The sequence below is a fragment of the Cherax quadricarinatus genome, chromosome 39 (genome assembly GCF_038502225.1).
Source record: "Cherax quadricarinatus isolate ZL_2023a chromosome 39, ASM3850222v1, whole genome shotgun sequence".
NCBI lineage: Eukaryota > Metazoa > Arthropoda > Malacostraca > Decapoda > Parastacidae > Cherax > Cherax quadricarinatus.
The window spans coordinates 28,300,023-28,319,948 of record NC_091330.1 but is presented as its reverse complement, the minus strand read 5'-3'; the positions used below and the strand labels follow the sequence as shown (position 1 = coordinate 28,319,948).

The following is a 19,926-nucleotide window of genomic DNA, read 5'->3' as shown; positions in this document are numbered from 1 at the left end:
GTGTAACAATAAATATTAATGATCTGTGTGTTGGTGTAAAACGTGAGTACTTCCGGATGTTTTTGAATAGATATAAGGTTGACATGGCTTTTGTGCAGGAACACAATTTTAAACTTGGTTGTGAATTAGTGGTGTCTGGGTACCAGGCTTATGTGTTGCTGTCTGAGCATTTAAAAGGAGGAGTGGGTGTGTTGATCAGGGAGGTGAGCCTGTTTGTATTGCACTGGAAAGATGGGGGGAGGGGGGAGAGATTTATGTGTGGAAGGATGGTGGATGGGAGAGAGAGTGGCTTTAAGTTTGTGTGTATGCCTCGGCAGAAAGTGAAGTGAAAGTAAAGACGGATTTTGTGCAGGAGGAACTTGTGTACTTCCTACGCATGTTACCGAATGTGGCGATTGCGGGGGGGGGGATTGGAATTGTGTAGTTAAGAGGGCAGATATGGAACCCAGAGGAGCAGGATATTTTTCTTCAGTCTTAGGGGGCCTGTTTAGAGATCTTCAGTTACAAGATGCTTTTGGGGGAGGTACGTGGGAGGTAGAACATACTTTTATAAGGCGGGGATACACAGCTCGTTTGGATAAGAAATATTTATCTCAGAGGGTTTTGGCAGAGTCTTTTAAAACCATTGAGATGGTGTCTTCTGATCACAGGGCGGTAATAGTGGAGGTGGGATTGGAAACTTTGGCTCATAGGCAGTGAAGTTATTGGAAACTGAATACGATGATTTTGGGGGATGGGGAGGGAGTGGAAGGTTTTGCAGTATTTTGGGAAGAGCTCTTTGCGGAGGGAAGGACTGAGGAGGATGTGGCAGGATGGTGGGATAGTGTGGCTAAGGTAAGAATACGTCAATTCTATGTGAGGGAGGGCAAATACAGTAATCAATTGAGGTATGGATTGTCAAATTATTTAGAATCTAGATTATGGGATTGTTATGTGGGGGGGAAGGGGCAGTGGCGGGGGTTTACCCCATGGAGGAAATACAAATGTTGAAGGACAGAATAAGGGATTTGCAAGAAGAGCGTTTTGCAGTGGGGTTGCAAGCGGGGTTGGACAAAGTACACTGGGGTGACAAGCCATTGGCTTGTGTGCTGCGAGGACAGAAGGTACGACATCAAATGACTGCAATACCGGGATTGCAAGTCATTTCTTCGGTGGTTTTTTTTTTGAGAGGGTCAGGTATTACAGGAAACAATGGGGATGAGTGTGTATGCAGATAGATGGTTTGAGAAGTATGGGAAAAGTAGCAGGGTGGATGGTGAGGTTCTTGATCAGGTATGTATGTGCCATGCAAACTGGGGAGGAGTGATTGGGAGGCACTGGGTGGGGTCAATGAGAAGGAAGAAATATGGAGAGCCTTTATGGACATGAGGAAGGGAAAGGTGCCCGGGACAGATGGTTTACCAAGCGAATTTTATGAAAGACTGAGGTAAGATGGGAGAGTCACAGGCAACGGCAGTGGTGGTGTTGGTCCCGAAGGGTGAAAAGCAGAGTACGCTTCGGGATTACCGAGCCATTTCATTGCTTTGTGCTGATTATAAGCTGTTTGCAAAAATTCTTGGGAATAGGCTTAAATGTGTTGTGGGGAGGGTGGTGTTTGAGTCTCAGTTTGGGTTGCCAGGTAGGTCAATGGTCGAGGGCCACGGGATCATAAAGGGGTTCCTGGAGGACATGGAAGGGGGAAGAGGGGCGTTGTTGGCATTGGATTGGCAAGGGGCTTATGACAGGGTGGAAAGAGGGGCTTTGCAGGATATACTCTTCAGACAGGGGTATGGCGAAGAAATAGTGGGGTGGGTGGATACGTTGTACTCAGGAGCGAAAGTAAGGGTGCAAATCAATGGGTGTGTGGGGGAGGGAGTCACCATGGAGTGGGGTCTTCAGCAGGGTTGTCCAATATCACAACTATTGTTTGCATGTGTTCAGGATCCTTTTTATAGGATGGTGGAGGATCGTCTAAGAAATGGGGGGGGGATGGTGTGCAGAAACCTTGGCCTGGCTTGGTGGGTTATGTTGATACAACTATTCTGGTGTGTGAGGAGACATGGTTAGAAGTTTTGGGGGAAGTTGTACATATGTTTGGGAGAGCTTCCGGGATGAAAGTAAATCTGGAGAAGTCAATGATAATGGGGCTGGGAGAGTGGGCAGGGAGATTGGAATGGGGACGTGATGTTGTGCAGCGTCAGATTGGGAGTCTGAAAATCTGTGGTGTTATATATGAGGCTGACCTGAGTGCTGCAAGGGTGAACAATTCGAATAGGATGGTGGAACAGGTGCAGCGACATTTGGGAATACTGCGACCTCATCATTTAACCCTTAGGCAACGAGCAATTGTCATCAATGTATTACTATATAGTAAAGTCTGGTTTGTTTCGGCAGTGTTGCCATTAACAGGAATGGCGATCACAAGTATTCTTAGAATGGTGTTCAAATTCTTGTGGGGTTCAGGGTGCAGACTGGTTGCGAAGGGAGGTAGTGACATTGCCAGTATGTAAGGGAGGGTTGGGTTTGTTGGACTTGAGAAAGCGAGTGAAATATGTGTTCATTAAGAGGGAAGTGATGTGTGTCGGTCGATGGAGGGGGGGGAGCTAGATAAGGTACGTGATCACCTAAGGAAATGATATAGGGGAGCAGAAATGAAGGAATGTGAAAAAGTGTTACGTGCCTTAGTGTTAGCCAGGGAACTGGGAAAAGTAAAAGTGGGAACTTTGTGTAAATTGTTAGAGGGACATGTGGCGCCAGTTGAAGGGATCTACCCCATGTGTGCATGGGATGTAATATGGCAAAGATTTAGTAAATTAAGGATACAACCTAGGGCCCGTGAGGTTATGTATCGTTTCCTACATGGTATATTGCCATCGAGAGTGATGCTCCTAGATAGGAGGGTGATCGAGGGTGGGGGGTGTAGCAGATGCAGTGGGGAAGAGACTGTGTATCATGTCTATTTTTTGTGAAGGTTTGGAGTGCATCAGGGTATGGATGAGTAAGGTAGTGGCAAGGGTGGGGGGTCAAGGTGTGTCGATATTGGGAGCATTGAGTCTTAATATGAGTGGGGTGGGTGAGGGTGTGGCAAGGGGTTTAGCATATATAATCGTGGACTACATATATGTTTTGTGGGGTATGAGGGGGAAGGAGGCTGGGGAAGTGCTGAGAAGGATATTGGTGGCTACATTTTAAAAATTAATATATATGGGAAAAAATGGGGTGAGGTTTTTTCTGAAGATTATAGAGGACTAACAGTAGGGAATTTATTGGCGTTATAACGGGATTTTAACTGCCGGGGTGAGTATGTTGGTAAAGGGGGGGGGTGTCAGGGGTATTCAACGGGCTGACCTCCTTGGGTGTGAAGTGATGGGTGGATGGGTGCGACTGGAGGTACAAGTGTGAAACTGGATGTGATGGTGTGAAAGATATATTTTTGTTTAATTGGGGAAGGTATAAAGGACAGTTTAAATATATAACATTTATAAATATATAACATAAAATATATAACATGAATAATTTCTTCGGTAGCGATTATGTCCCGCTTGTACTGTTCTTGCAAGTGAATTTTAACTTTTCTTGAGAGGGTATTCCTTTCACTATGTTCCTTGAAACATTGAGGTTTTTGCAATTTTTGCAACGTGTTCCTGTATCACTTTTGAAGTAATTGCCTATTATGTAATTGTGTGTGAATAGGATTAGTAACCTAAATTAATATCCATCGTATATTTATTTGTATGTAATACTAGTTAGGCACGTGCTAGAAGGCACAGAGAAAGTCTAGTCTGGTGGAATGTGTGTTAAGTTTTGATATGTTTGTATGTGGTGTGTTAGATGTAAGGAGTTTGATATAGTGTTATCTTACTAAAATCAAATTTAACCATTTGGATAATCTTATTCATGTCTTAGTCTTGGATTCTTTTAATATATTTACATATCCTAGTATTTTACCGATAATGTAGCATGTGGTGTATTTTATTGCTTTTTAAAGCGTGAACTTCACGTTATACAATGTTGTTATAAAAGTTTGAATTTCATGGTTTTTACATTAATATTGATATTATATATTGTTGGTGCTTATTCTTCTACTTATAAAGGTGCATGGGTGTATATAGGAATGTAATGTTTATATCTGTTTTTAGTCTGTAATTTCATGTTTTTGTGTTTTTGTTGTGCATGCACCACCAACTTCTGGTAAATACTCATTAAGTTTTTGATGAGGTCAGGGTATGATCCTAAATTTTAGGATAATTAATGTTTCTTAGAACTGTGAATGTAAATATATTTTAATGTGAGGGGGAGAGAGAAGTGTCAGCTATGTGTCTCCACTTCCAACAGTAATTATTGTAAAAGGAGGGGTTTGCAGGATATGTTATGGGTTGTGTATTTTGGTTGTAATATGGCCATTATCTATAGTGTTTATTTTCTGTACTGGGATTATGTACTAGAGGGTATTGTTAATATCCAGTATAGTTTTTAATTTTATTATGCTCTTATACATCCTTGTATTTGTTCTATGTTTTAAATAAAAATAAAAAAAATCCATACGTGACACAAAAGCTCTATGTTCTATAAAGTTATCTTCGCTTTTTTCACAAAGGCTCAAAATATTCCTGATCCATGAGGCATCACAGCGATGACAAATAAAATAAAGTGAGCTGGTACCATTAACATCACATGTCATGCCAGTCTTTGTAATGGCGCTAAGACTGCATATTTACTGTTGAGAAAAGCGGAATTAAATGGCTTTATAGCTGAACTCTTGACGTAAAGCTGCTCTCCAGGCTGAGGGACTGACCACCTCATATCTACTTCGGCCGTAATGGACTGATTACATCTTTACATCTTCATTACTTCTGTGTTCTCCTTTGTATTCGACTCAAGAAGCCTGCTGTGTAGGCGAAATGTTTCATAATAAAGAAACGTAACTGTCGGTATTGTATACCATTGTTGTATTCACGCCTAGGAATAATTGTATATATGTGACATACCTACGACAAGTTTCTAGACTGTTGCTACTAGTGCAGCCCTGCCTGTGACTAGGCTTTTATGGTGTTGGTCTGGTCAACCAGGCTGTTGCTGTTTATTGCAACCCAGGCACAATAAGGCCTGTTATCCTGGGTGTAAAGGGGAGCAAGGAGCAGAACAAACACAGCTGAGTGACTTAGAAATATATTTCCCTCCACCAAGAGCAATAGCAAGTATTTACACTTATGTACACTATATACAGTTGGAAATGTATGTGTACAACACGGTTAGAGACAAAGACACAGCCTGGAGACAGAATGAACAACCATGCTCAACCAGCTCTAGAATGGAAATGACAAGGGTTGACAGGTGGGTGGTGACCACAACACCTCCACGATTGCCAGACCCACCTTCTCATTGGCTGAACCTTGGTACTGATCGAACGGTGGGGCCCCACCATTTGACCCTTAGTACTGGTTCACTGGTTGGGAAGATAGCCTTTCAATGAGGGTGTGTACATGTGCCGAATAAAGGTTCTGTACTCTTTGCATGCCACACCCCCCACCCCGAGAGGGTTCAGGAATAGACTCCCACCTCCCATTGCCACCATGGCACAATATCATGGGACCGTCTTTTCTCTCAGCCATCCAACTCTTAACTCACGAAATCGTAATGACACGATTGCAAACAAACCATACCACGGATGGGGTTTGAACCCGCGGTAAGAGAGCCTCAACACCCTAGACCGTCGCATTAGCCACTGGGCCAGCTAGCTGGCCTAGTGGCTAATGCAACGGTCTTGAGTTTTGAGACTCTTACCGCGGGTTCAAACCCCATCCGTGGTATGGTTTATCCAACTCCTCTTAGGTAGAGCTCAACTTTACTCATGACAAAGCTAAACTCTAAACTCAGAGCGAGACAGCAGACAGGGCTAACGTAGGTCCGAGATACCTGCGGACAGAAGCAGGACATTCCCTCACTAAAAAAAAAAAAAATAAACAACAATATTCATTATATGTAAAAGGGGAAAAAAGAGCTTGAAACCGATTACCAAAGGTCCCTAACACATCCTGACCTAATACATATAAAATCTAGATTCGTGACAATGAGTCAGCCAGCTTATTTTCTTTGCTGGTTATGTGCATTATTCTGAGAGAATAGAGCTGCAGCCATAGACTCCACCTCATGAGCCTTGTATTGTGGTTCTTCATGGCTTGGAGATACACCAGAGGGTTGTGGTCACTAAAAACAGTGACCACCTGTGAAGTCTGGCCCACGTAAACATCTAAACATCGAAGTGCTCCAAGGTCAGTACCAGCACAAGGGCTTCTTTTTCAGTGGTAGAGTAGGCCCTCCTGGTGTGGCTGGTACTTGGATGAGAAGTAGGCTACAGGCTGTAACCCATCGTCCACGGCTTGCAACAGTACTGCCCCAACCCCAGACTCACAAGCATCAAACTGTAATGAGAAAGATTTGGAGAAGTCTGGAGGCAAAAGAATGGGTGCAGTGCACAATAATCCTTTTGCTTTCGTGAAAGCATTTTGACATTCTGGGGTCCAATTAAAGGGAACTTTGTGACTGGTAAGAGGGGCTACAATATCTGAAAATTTTTTACAGAATTTTCTGTAAAATCCTATCATGCCTAGGAAATGTTGAAGAGATTTCCTGTCATGAGGAACTGGATAATCTTTAATGACAAGAACGTTAGCAAATTTAGGGGCAGCTTTGCCACTACCTACTTCATGGTCCAGAAAATTAACAGTAGCCTGGCCAAAGGAAGACTTAGATAAATTAACAGTTAAGTGGGAACTCTGGAAGGTCTCAAAGAGAGCCTTAAACCTATACAGGTGTTGATCCCAAGTATCAGACACCACCATCATCATCTAGGTAAGCTGCCGTGCCTTCATGTCCTTTAATAGCCTAATGGATAAGTTTCTGGAATGAGGGAGAATTTTTCATTCCGAAGGGGGTAACTGTATATTGATAATGACCTCCTGGAATTGCGAAGGCAGAGATTTTCTTCCCCTTATCCGTCCAAGGATAGTAACCTTTAAGGAGATCTAACTTGGACACAGAAGTAGCCTTACCCACAAAGTCGATTACGTCATCCAAACGAGGAAGAGGGTAAGCATCTGTAATTGTGACCTCGTTCACCTTACGGTAGTCTGTACACAGTCGAAAACCTCCATCAGTTTTTTAACAAGGATGCACGGTGAATCCCATGGACTAGATGACTCCTCCACTAACCCATGTTCTAACAGAAATTCTACCTCCTGTTGAAGTAGCTTCTGCTTTTCAGGATTAGCTCTGCAGGGGGAGAGTTTCCCCACATCTACGTCATGATAACCTAATGTACATTTTTTTCAGCACATCCGAAAAAATATCTGGGTATCATTGTAGAAGCACAGCTAAATTTGTTACTTGAATTTTAGATACCCTCACCATTAAAGGGCTAGGGTCCTTGAGGAGGACAGAGTTTGGAAGCTTGACATTAATTTCAGAAATCGAGTGTAAAGAGTCAGAGTCGTCCTCAGAGACAGAGGACAGATTCATTACTGGGACTTTATCTGGTGTATTAAACGTTTTAATTTGATTAATGTGGTAAGTTTTAGTTTTTGAGGTCTTATCAAGGGGAGACACCACATAATTTATATCAGATAATTTACTTACAATTTGCATTGGTCCCATAAATCTAGCTTTCAAGGTGTGGCCAGGTATAGGTTCTTTTACCAACACCTTGTCTCCTGGATGGAAAGAGCAGAATTGTGCATTTCTGTCATACCTCTGTTTCATCTTATTTTGAGCTGCCTTTAAGTTAGTCTTGGCTAACTGACGTGCCACCTGCAACCTTGAAGACGGGTTGCAGAGTGTTGAGCTAACGTCTTCTCCCATCCATCCTTCTTTGAGCACCCGAAGAGGACCCCGTACATTGTGCCTAAAGATCAGCTCAAATGGACTGTACCCGGTAGACTCCTGTACAGTTTCTCTTATTGAAAACAGCAACAAAGATAGTGATTCATCCCAGTCTGTAAGAAAATGCATACAAAAAGTTCTCATCATGGTTTTTAACGTCTGATGGAATCTTTCCAAAGCGCCTTGGGACTGAGGATGATAGGCAGTGGATATGTTGTGGATTATCCCTAACCTAGTTAATGCTTCCCTAAGTACTTTGGCAGTGAAGTTAGTACCTTGATCACTTTGAACAGATTTAGGAATGCCAAAACAAGATGAATTTTGTTAAAGCTTTGAGAATGGCTTTAGTATTAATACTGCACATGGGAATTACTTCTGGGTATCTAGTTACTCTATCCATAATGGTAAATAAGTACTGATTTCCAGCCTTGGTCTTAGGTAGTGGACCTACACAATCTATAATTAATTCTGCAAAACGTTCTCCATCAGCAGGTATAGGCTGGAGAGGTGTAGGTTTAATGGAATGTCCAGGTTGCCCTACTTGTTGACATTCTCAGCAACAGCGGATATGATTCTTCACATCCTGCCTTAATTTTGGACAATAGAATTCTTTTGAGATTCTATATAAAGTTTTAGTAATTCCTAGGTGACCTCCTAATGAAATATTATGAGCTATATTCAATATTCGAGGTCTAAACTTTGTTGGAACAATTAACCTGTCTGACTGTTGCCTACCCTCTATCTCCTTTCCAGTCTCAGTGCAAATCAAATAGTCGTTTTTTTAAGTTTATATTTGACTGGATGATCTGAAAAGGATTTACTCATGGCTGCCTGAAAAACAAAATTCAGTGAAGGGTCCTTTCGTTGTTCCTCTCGGAAGGACAGTCCCTTGGGCATGGAAACAGATATCTAGCAATCCTGCAACCCTGGAATTGGAAGGCTTGATCTGGGTCTGTTCACTAAATTTACAAGGCTGTGGCCAGTTTTCCTCGTAAAACAAATTGGCTATTCCAGACAACCTTTGGGATTTTGCCCTAGTTAGGGCCAACATTGGAGAAGAATTCCCCTCAAGGAAGGTTCCTTGATGTTGGTGAGGGGCTCTTGATTTAGGGAATTGGATCTGTGCTCCAGTTCCCCGAATTAAGCCTGAATGCCTTCCACATCCCCCCCAGGCGCTGTATAATCCTCCGGGTTTAACGCTTCCCCCTTGATTATAATGGAGAAGAATTAATCATTATGGGTTCAGGACATGCACTAGAAGTGGTAATGTTATTACCCAGTAATAACATGGCATCTTTCATAGGAAATCCTCCAGAGACTTCTATAGTCAAATATCCAGTGTAATATCTGCATTTTATATAGATCTTATGCAAGGGGACAGAAAATTGTTCCTCCAAATGCTTCTAGTAGAACAAAGGATTATAATGAAGTGTGTTCAGAAAGGGGAAGTACTCCCTCTCTTACAAGCAAGCAATATGCTCCAGTATCCCTAAAGGTTCTGACTTCAGTTTTCTTTTAATCTTCCTGAAGGGAAATACGACACTGACAATAATAATGGGCCATCCCTTTCTCTACTTTCAAGGTCATGTTACTAGGGACATAAATTTTCCCTAATGGTTGGGGTTTATTTGGGCAGTTTGGGCAGATGTGACCTACTTGGTTGCACAGAAAACAAACGATAGGCTTGACCTTAACTCCCTGCTGATGTAACTGGTGTCGCTCTGGGTACTGTTGTCGAAATACACCATGTTGAGTGGTTTGTCGCTCACCAGGTTGACCATAAGTTGAGTAGCGTGGCTCACCAGGTGACTTAGTTGGCTGACGTAGACGTTCTCCTTCCGGCTGGCACTTCATCCTCCAATGTTGACGATCTCTGCTCATGCCAGGCTGTTGAAAAGAGAGATGGGACCGCTCGGACAAGGAGCGGTTAGTTTCAAAAGTATCAGCCAACCTGGCTGCTTCCAAAGCAGTGGTTAAGACATGATCCTGCAGAAAGACTAACCTCTGGTCCCACAGACTCCAGCAGGTTATCTACTAAGATGAGCTGAACTAGCTCATCGAAGGTTGCGACACCACTTGCTTTATACCAGCTGGTAAAAGCTGTGGTCTGCTGTCTAACAAAATCCACCGGAGATTGACCAAGCTGTCGTCTGCCTAACTTGAATGACTTCCTATACTTAGCAGGAATACATTGATATGCTCAACGGACTGTGGTCTTCACCACTTGGTAATTACAAAAATCAGTGTCATTTAGCACTGATGTAAATTCCTGTGCCTTCCGAGAAAAGCTGTATGCACAAAAGACGCCCAATGCTGTTCTGGCCGCCTGAAGCCTCGAGCCTGATTTTCGAAAGTTTCGAAAAATTGTTTGGGTTCTGCCTCATTGAAACGGGGAACCAGTTGTACTGCTTTTTGCAAATTAAAGTCATTCACAATTTGAGAAAACTGCCTTCTTTCTTTTTCCCCATCAAATTCTTCCCTCGCATATGCCCTTTGCTACCTAGTCTGTTCAAGATTGATTTTCGCCAACTCAAGTGTCAACGCAGCAGATTCACCTTCAGACAACTCTGTCGCATGAGACTGACGATTTTGCTCTGGTAATGTATCATTTTCTTCTTGCGAGAACATCGGGGTTTTATTCCTAGCTCCTGTAGAGGGAGGAGTTTGATGTGCCATCTCTTCTCGAAGTTTGATACTTATAAGAGTACGAAGCTGTGCAGCTGTGAGTGTGCGTTCGTAATCAATGCCAATGGAATGAGCAATTTGCCAGCAACGCTGTAGAGAATTTTGGCAAGTTTACTAAAGTGTATTCAGACAGACATCTGACTCGTCTAGGCGGCATACCCCAGCGTAACACGCTATTTGCAATACACGCTTAGCTATGCACAGTACGACTGCAGAATACTCAGACGATAAGGCTGACACATAACAAAGCCGAATGCAGAATACGTACCTACAATAGCAAGGCTGATACGCAATAGCAAAGCCAACTGCAAAATATTCACATACCAGCAAGATTGATCATAGCGAAGCGAGCACAGTGAAGAAGCCAATAGCAGGCTGTCAACGATCATACAATAGCAAGCTGACCATAAAACGCAAGGCTGATACACAAAGTTTCGTAAAGCGTTGGCAAACCTAACGCAATGCCAGACAGCTAGCTATACAATGTTCCCGCTTCAGCTTCACCCTAGGCTCAACTCCTGCTCTAAGTCCAGCTCCAGCTCCAGTTCTCGGACAGGCTACCCATATTACAACCCAAGCATACAATAAGGCGTTATCCTGGGCGTAAAGGGGAGCAAGGAGCAGAACAAGCACATCTGAATGACTTTGAAATATATTTTCCTTCACCGAGAGCGATAGCAAGTATTTACACTTAGGTACACTATATACATTTGGAAATGTATGTGTACAACACGGTTAGAGACCAAGACACAGCCTGGAAGATATAGACAGAATGAAACGTTCTCTCTGGTGAAGTATCTAGAAAACAATAAAAAACACCTGGACAAGTTGATAAATTAGATACATATGCAACACTTGGGTAAATTTATTGAGGAAACGTTTTGCCACACAGTGGCTTCATCAGTCCATACAAAGGAGAATGGTGAAGAACCATTCATCTACATTCCTGTCCGACACAGCAACATCTTGGGATCTTAATACAGGGAATTCTTCGCTTGCCTAAGCCTTGGGCACGACCTACTTCCACACTGGACAAATGTGACACCACCTACGACTGCTGCACCTCTCCTGCCTACAGTATATAAGCTACTTCTCCGCACATATGATGTATTCTTTTCAAGATTGATGGACTGACTACATCAACTCAAGACTTATTACCTCAAACTCCTCCTGTTCCTCACCATTCTCATTTGCATGGACTGATGAAGCCACTGTGTGGCGAAACGTTTCCTCAATAAAGATACCCAAGTGTTGCACATGTGTCTGATTTATCAGTAAGACACATGCATCGAAAACAATAACAAATGTTACAGCTGGAAAATACTAAATTTCTCATAATCGCTTAATGTGACAGCGGAATGGAGATAAGAGAGAGACCTGATAAAATATATATGTGTACCCGAAGGTCAGGTTTTAATGTAAGCACTGCTGTATCCAATGTTTTTGACATCGTTCGTTGTTGGACTAAGTACGGCCAGCAGTAACAGCCTCGTTGATCAGGCCCTGATCCACTGGGAGGCCTGGTCGTGGACCGGGCGGCGGGGGTGTTGATCCCCGGAATGCCCTCCAGGTAGACTCCAGGTAGACCTTGTAAAAATGACCTCAGGATCATCCAGCAATTATCCGTCAAGAGTTTCCGGACTTGGTGTGCTGGTTATAAAAAGTTTACGAGTTACAAATAGCAACAACCTGATAAGACAGTTTACTACGCATGAAGCTTAACCGTCGACGGAGTTGCTGAAATACAAGTCACCACGGGGGTCACCACCCCCGCAGCCCAGTCCCAGGCCAGAACAGGCCACCTTTGATATACCTTTGAAGAATTTCGAGAGTTTGTCTGCTCCCAGAGACCGGCCTTGGGCCAGGCTCGTCTGGTAGAAGGTCTTGTCAACCAGGTTTTTGATGCTAGCCGAAAATTCTACGCGGATTTCTCAAATTGCTTGCAGCATTTTTCTCACTTACAATATTTAGGTTAGATTTATTTAGGTTTAATTTAGTTAGACCATCTCTATCAGGTAATAACATATCCAATTAGACTAGGTGGCCCGGTGGCCTGGTGGCTAAAGCTCCCGCTTCACACACGGAGGGCCCGGGTTCGATTCCCGGTGGGTGGAAACATTTCGACACGTTTCTTTACACCTGTTGTCCTGTTCACCTAGCAGCAAATAGGTACCTGGGTGTTAGTCGACTGGTGTGGGTCGCATCCTGGGGGACAAGATTAAGGACCCCAATGGAAATAAATTAGACAGTCTTCGATGACGCACTGACTTTCTTGGGTTATCCTGGGTGGCTAACCCTCCGGGGTTAAAAATCCGAACGAAATCTTATCTTATCTTATCTTACAACGCCAATAATTAAAAGATAAAGGCGATAAAAACTCTTCGTGTGTGAACAGAAAACTGGAGTCACCGAGGGCAGTAGTTGACTCAGATAATTAATACTTTAAACAGTTACACTTTTAGCTGTCATAACAACAGTGATATACTGTCTGTTATTAAGAGGATGGACTGCAGCCCAGCTGGTCAGGAGCTGAACTGAGGAACTTATCACGTCACCTCTTGGAAGACAGCCAGGGGTCTGTCTGTTGGTAATTCCTCTTATGTATGAAACCAGGCTGTTGAAACACACTGGTCGCGTTACATTTATTGATTTAGTAAATATTTAAGTTTACCTATCGAATCCCTGGTTTTCATTATAGTTATTTCACACTATCCTCAGAACCTCTTTCTTAAAGAGTGACTTACGTATGCAAATTTGAGACCAATCAGTCCAGAATTTTTCAGGTGTAAATGATGTGTCACCTACGTTTCATGTATTTACCAGAATGTTCCTTCTTAAAACACTGTTAAAAATGTTAATGTGGCACGTCAGTGTTATTTAAATATAATTTTTAACTAATATATTACTGCCGCCTATATAGAATGGGGTTACGTTAGTCGCTGTAAATGTGTGATGAGTCCTGTTTCTAGATTCCATCTCCACAAGATATTAAAAATACATGATAGTGATTGCTTGTATTTCTTGATGAATATAAAGTTGCACAAGCCAGGGTCTTGTGCGTCTTATTAATGGTCATGAAGTTGCACAAGCCAGGGTCTGGTGCATGTTATTAATGGTCATGAAGTTGCACAAGCCAGGGTCTGGTGCGTCTTGTTAATGGTCATGAAGTTGCACAAGCCAGGGTCTGGTGCATGTTATTAATGGTCATGAAGTTGCACAAGCCAGGGTCTGGTGCATCTTATTAATGGTCATGAAGTTGCACAAGCCAGGGTCTGGTGCATCTTATTAATGGTCATGAAGTTGCACAAGCCAGGGTCTGGTGCATGTTATTAATGGTCATGAAGTTGCACAAGCCAGGGTCTGGTGCGTCTTGTTAATGGTCATGAAGTTGCACAAGCCAGGGTCTGGTGCATGTTATTAATGGTCATGAAGTTGCACAAGCCAGGGTCTGGTGCATGTTATTAATGGTCATGAAGTTGCACAAGCCAGGGTCTGGTGCATCTTATTAATGGTCATGAAGTTGCACAAGCCAGGGTCTGGTGCATCTTATTAATGGTCATGAAGTTGCACAAGCCAGGGTCTGGTGCATGTTATTAATGGTCATGAAGTTGCACAAGCCAGGGTCTGGTGCGTCTTGTTAATGGTCATGAAGTTGCACAAGCCAGGGTCTGGTGCATGTTATTAATGGTCATGAAGTTGCACAAGCCAGGGTCTGGTGCATGTTATTAATGGTCATGAAGTTGCACAAGCCAGGGTCTGGTGCATGTTATTAATGGTCATGAAGTTGCACAAGCCAGGGTCTGGTGCATCTTATTAATGGTCATGAAGTTGCACAAGCCAGGGTCTGGTGCATCTTATTAATGGTCATGAAGTTGCACAAGCCAGGGTCTGGTGCATCTTATTAATGGTCATGAAGTTGCACAAGCCAGGGTCTGGTGCATCTTATTAATGGTCATGAAGTTGCACAAGCCAGGGTCTGGTGCATCTTATTAATGGTCATGAAGTTGCACAAGCCAGGGTCTGGTGCATCTTATTAATGCCTTGAAGTTGCACAAGCCAGAGTTTGGTGCATTTTATTAATGTCTTTAAGTAGCACAAGCCAGAGTTTGGTGCATCTTATTTATGCCTTTAAGTAGCACAAGCCAGGGTCTGGTGCATCTTATTAATGGTCATGAAGTTGCACAAGCCAGGGTCTGGTGCATCTTATTAATGGTCATGAAGTTGCACAAGCCAGGGTCTGGTGCATCTTATTAATGGTCATGAAGTTGCACAAGCCAGGGTCTGGTGCATCTTATTAATGGTCATGAAGTTGCACAAGCCAGGGTCTGGTGCATCTTATTAATGCCTTGAAGTTGCACAAGCCAGAGTTTGGTGCATTTTATTAATGTCTTTAAGTAGCACAAGCCAGAGTTTGGTGCATCTTATTTATGCCTTTAAGTAGCACAAGCCAGGGTCTGGTGCATCTTATTAATGGTCATGAAGTTGCACAAGCCAGGGTCTGGTGCATCTTATTAATGGTCATGAAGTTGCACAAGCCAGGGTCTGGTGCATCTTATTAATGGTCATGAAGTTGCACAAGCCAGGGTCTGGTGCATCTTATTAATGGTCATGAAGTTGCACAAGCCAGGGTCTGGTGCATCTTATTAATGCCTTGAAGTTGCACAAGCCAGAGTTTGGTGCATCTTATTTATGCCTTTAAGTAGCACAAGCCAGGGTCTGGTGCATCTTATTAATGGTTTGTCGAGTTGGGTTACGGATTATGTCAGAAATTATGGATATTTCTCAGTTTTGAGAAATTATTTTGAGATTAACTCTTAGTCTGGTTAATGTCTCACTGACCAGATAGTGTCATTGTCACTTCAATATTTCACTCATTTGTTATCAACGTAAGCAAGAACTGGATAGTCAAGTGTTTGCTTGACCCCCGGAACTCTCTCCAGGTAAACTCCAGGTAAACATAATATGGCCTTATACTCTCTCTGTCCCTCCAGGAGTCTGTACCATCCATTTCTGTAACCAGTATTTCTGTCCATTCTTCAACGTTCTTGTAAGACATGCTCAAAAGTTAGGTATCTTTATTCCGAAGCATTTCGCCTACACAGTAGGCTTCTTTAGTCGAGTACAGAAAAGTTGATAGAAGCAGTAGAGATGTGAAGACGATGTGATCAGTCCATCACCCTTGAAACCTTAGTTTTGAGGTGGTCAGTCCCTCAGCCTGGAGAAGAGTTTTTATTCCATAGTCTAGAACAATGTGGATTACACATCACCTTCTGACAGTATATAGGTGTCCATACTCTCACTTCTACTTCACATTGTTTCAGACTATATAACAAACACTCTTCTCCAGGCTAAGGGACTGACCACCTTAAAACTACTTCTTAAGGGTGGACTGATCACGTCGTCTTCACATCTCTACTGATTCTATCAACTTTTCTGTACTCGACTGAAGAAGCCTACTGAGTAGGCGAAACGTTTCAGAATAAAGACACAACTGTTGCACGTATGTCTTACTTACCAACCTGTCGGTATTTTATACCATTTTAATATTCAGAAAGTCTACAGCCTTGGAGCAGTTGTGTGATTCTTCGTCTTCGTCAGGAAATGAGTTAGAAATCTATTTCTGACTCAGTTCCTCACTGCCTTAATAGTATTTGTCTGGAGTATTTTTCTGGTGTCATTGAGCTTATCCTCTTAAAACATTGGTTCGAGTCCATGACACTCACGTTACCTTTATTATATTAATGAGGTCGTTATTAATTTCATCCTACTTAATGTCTTTATTATTGAAGTTAAATTTAGTTAATACATCCTCATTACTGCTTGTGGTTTGTTGATCAAGATCACCTGCTACCTGGAGTCTACCTGGAGGGTATTCCGGGGGCCAACGCTCCCGCGGCCCTGTCCATGACCGGGCCTCCCGGTGGATCAGGGCTTGATCAACGTGGCTGTTACTGCTGGCCTCAAGTAGTCCATGTGTATACTACATCTTCATTCTCTTTGTTTTTCAGTACATCTAAGACCACATCATAGTGTTCCAGTAGTTGCCCTGGTGCATGTGTATGATGGACTAAACTTCAGTTAGGTTGTGGTTCTACCCCTGAAGACCATCTGAGAGGTAATCTCACCGATTCACCGCTTCCTGGCTTAAGGCGAATTTATCACCTAGTTTTAATAGTTCGTTTGCTTGAGACTTCATCCGGGCTGCCTCCTGGTGTTTTCTTATCTACCAAATAATTTGATATAGTCTTCCATTTTGCATGTTTTAAATTGAAACTACAAGTAAACAATAAATTGGAAGAGTCCCGGGGTAGTGTTTACGCATATCTCAGCAACAAAGTTACTTTGAATCTGACTACATTAATATTATTGATCAAGTATTAGCTAAGAAACGTCACAAGACATATTATAGGCAGAGTGGGTTGACCGTATCAGTGGCGCAGCGTAATACCAACTAGAACAAAGAGGCACAATACCGTGACTGGAACAATACACAGATAAGTCGACACAGATCAGACTTGTACCATCACAACGTCGTTTACCTGGAGTTTACCTGGAGAGGGTTTCGGGGGTCAACACTCCCGCTGCTTGGTCTGAGACCAGGCCTCGTGGTGGATCAGGGTCTGATCAACCAATCTCTTACTGCTGGCTGCACGCAAGCAGACGTACGTACCACAGCCCGATTGGTCAGGTACTGACTTCAGGTGCCTTCTTGAAGACAGCCAGGGGTCTATTGGTAACCCCCCTTATGTATGCTGGGAGGTAGTTGAACAGTCTTGGACCCCGGACACTTATTGTGTTGTCTCTCAATGTACTCGTGGCGCCCGTGCTTTTCAATGGGGGAATGTTGCATCTCCTGCCGAGTCTTTTGCTTTCATAAGGAGTAATTTTCGTGTGCAGGTTTGGTACCAATCCCTCCAGGACCTTCCATTTGTATATTATCATGTATCTCTCTCGCCTGCTTTCGAGGGAATACAGATCAAGGACCTTCAACCACTCCCAGTAGTTTAGATGCCTTATCTCACTTATGTGTGCCGTGAAAGTTCTTTGTACACTCTCCAGGTTTGCAATGTCACCAGCCTTGAAGGGGGCCGTTAGTGTACAGCAGTATTCCAGCCTAGAGAGAAGCGATTTGAAGAGAATCATCATGGGCTTGGCGTCCCTAGTTTTGAAGGTTCTCATTATCCGTCCTATCATTTTCCTAGTGGATAAGGTAGATACATTGTTCTGGTCTTTGAAGGCGAGATCCTCTGACATTATCACTCCCAGGTTCTTCACATTACTTTTCCACTCTGTTGTATGCTTAGAATTTGTCGTATACCCACATACATTTTTAATTTCCTCGTCGTAAGCTTTCCTCTCCTGTGATATACCTTCGATGAGTTTTGAGTCTCTCACTGCTCTCGGAGCCCGGCCATGGGGCAGGCTCGTCTGGTGCTTGCCTGGACAACAAGGCTGTTGTTGCTGGAGGCCCGCTGGCTCACATAACCATCACAGCCTGGTTGATCTGGCACCTGGTGAAGATACTTGTCCAGTTTCCTCTTGAAGACTTCTACACTTGTTCCAGCCGTGTTCATATGTGCGGGATATTTGTGTTTAACGCCAACTAATATTCTCGATAAACACGCATTGCAAAAACAAGCTTTTATTAAGACAAGGTTTTATTAAGACAAGGTTTTGTTAAGACAAGGTTTTGTTAAGACAAGGTTTTATTAAGACAAGGTTTTGTTAAGACAAGGTTTTGTTAAGACAAGGTTTTATTAAGACAAGGTTTCACTCTGAGGAGAGCCTTTCCGTGTCACAGTATGATCAAACTCAAAGAACAAAACTTGCCTCGTCTTGCACTGCACACTCGTAACGTGGATCAAAAATACAATAAGGAAAGCTCTATTGAAGACTAACCTATCTAAAATGGCAGTTACAAACACTACCACGGGAAGGATATACATTCTAACTCTCCCTGGTAGGGTACATGGTTGCCGAGACGAAAACTATCATGAGCAGGGTATGTGGTGCAGCCACCAAGACAATCCCTGGAAGAATATGTGGTTGCAGGCACCAAGACAATCCCTGGAAGAATATGTGGTTGCAGGCACCAAGACAATCCCCGGAAGAATACGTGGTTGCAGGCACCAAGACAATCCCTGGAAGAATACGTGGTTGCAGGCACCAAGACAATCCCTGGAAGAATACGTGGTTGCAGGCACCAAGACAATCCCTGGAAGAATACGTGGTTGCAGGCACCAAGACAATCCCTGGAAGAATACGTGGTTGCAGGCACCAAGACAATCCCTGGAAGAATACGTGGTTGCAGGCACCAAGACAATCCCTGCAAGAATACATGGCTGCAGGCACCAAGACAATCCCTGGAAGAATACGTGGTTGCAGGCACCAAGACAATCCCTGGAAGAATACGTGGTTGCAGGCACCAAGACAATCCCTGGAAGAATACGTGGTTGCAGGCACCAAGACAATCCCTGCAAGAATACATGGCTGCAGGCACCAAGACAATCCCTGGAAGAATACATGGCTGCAGGCACCAAGACAATCCCTGGAAGAATACATGGCTGCAGGCACCAAGAGTATGTGGTGATAGCGTGTACTTTGACTGCTCCGCTATCTTAAAAGCGCACCTTATCGGCCAGATAATGAGTGCCGACAAAGGACCCTAATACTGTGCTTTATTTGCCTTATCTCATGGTGAATGTAGCAGTCTCCCCTCCCGTATCAGTTTTCCCCTTCCCCTTACCTTCCTCTTTTCCTCCTCCTCCCTTCCCTTCCTCTGCCCCACCCAACAAGAAGCAAGCAGTATCATTTACCGGCTTTAGTGAAGTTTCTCATAGTCATTGAAGACGGGGCTTTCACTCCTGTGTTTTTGTGTTAAGATCCTGCTGGAGCAGCGTCCACTTGACCATGACAATACGAGGCTCTGCCCATTGTTGGATCCAAGTGACTTACTGCCAACAACAGTGAAGACAAGACACGTTTCAAAACAATGTTGACTTGATGAAGCTCTACGCAGAACGAAACGTTAACCTAATAAGAACTTGTTCTGCAGCACGTGTCTTATCTGCCAGTAGTATTGCTTACGAGCAATGGAGGTGCAGCTCATGGCGAGTATGTTAGCGGAATCTAAAGCCGTTGACAGCCCTCTTGGTTGCTAGGTTGTTAGCCAGTGTTAAGTAGAGTCCTCGAAAAGAAAAGTCTCAGTCGACACCAGGTAAATAACAGTATTCGTCCTCTAAACTGAAAACAGTCAAAAAAGCCCCTTAAGAACTTTTGACCAAAGGGTCAGAGGGCAACATGACAAGAGTTTGTGCATAGCTCAAGCATGAGTGACGTAGCTCTGACGTCCCAGATCAAGAATGTTAGGAATGTATGTGATGT

At 43.3% G+C, this 19,926-nt stretch overlaps 1 protein-coding gene across 3 annotated transcripts in view; it reads left to right on the top strand.

Moving 5' to 3' along the window:
* The window catches only part of LOC128694822 (breast cancer anti-estrogen resistance protein 3 homolog), a 680,692-nt gene that overhangs the window by 99,223 nt on the left and 561,543 nt on the right, over window positions 1-19,926 (top strand). The window contains exon 1 of one of the 3 annotated variants that reach the window (XM_070092545.1): window positions 16,634-16,657. The exons of the other annotated variants lie outside the window; for them this stretch is intronic. The gene's annotated coding sequence lies outside the window, so the exon portion shown is untranslated. Of the gene's footprint in view, window positions 1-16,633; window positions 16,658-19,926 lie in introns of those variants that run through there. 3 annotated transcript variants of the gene reach the window in all.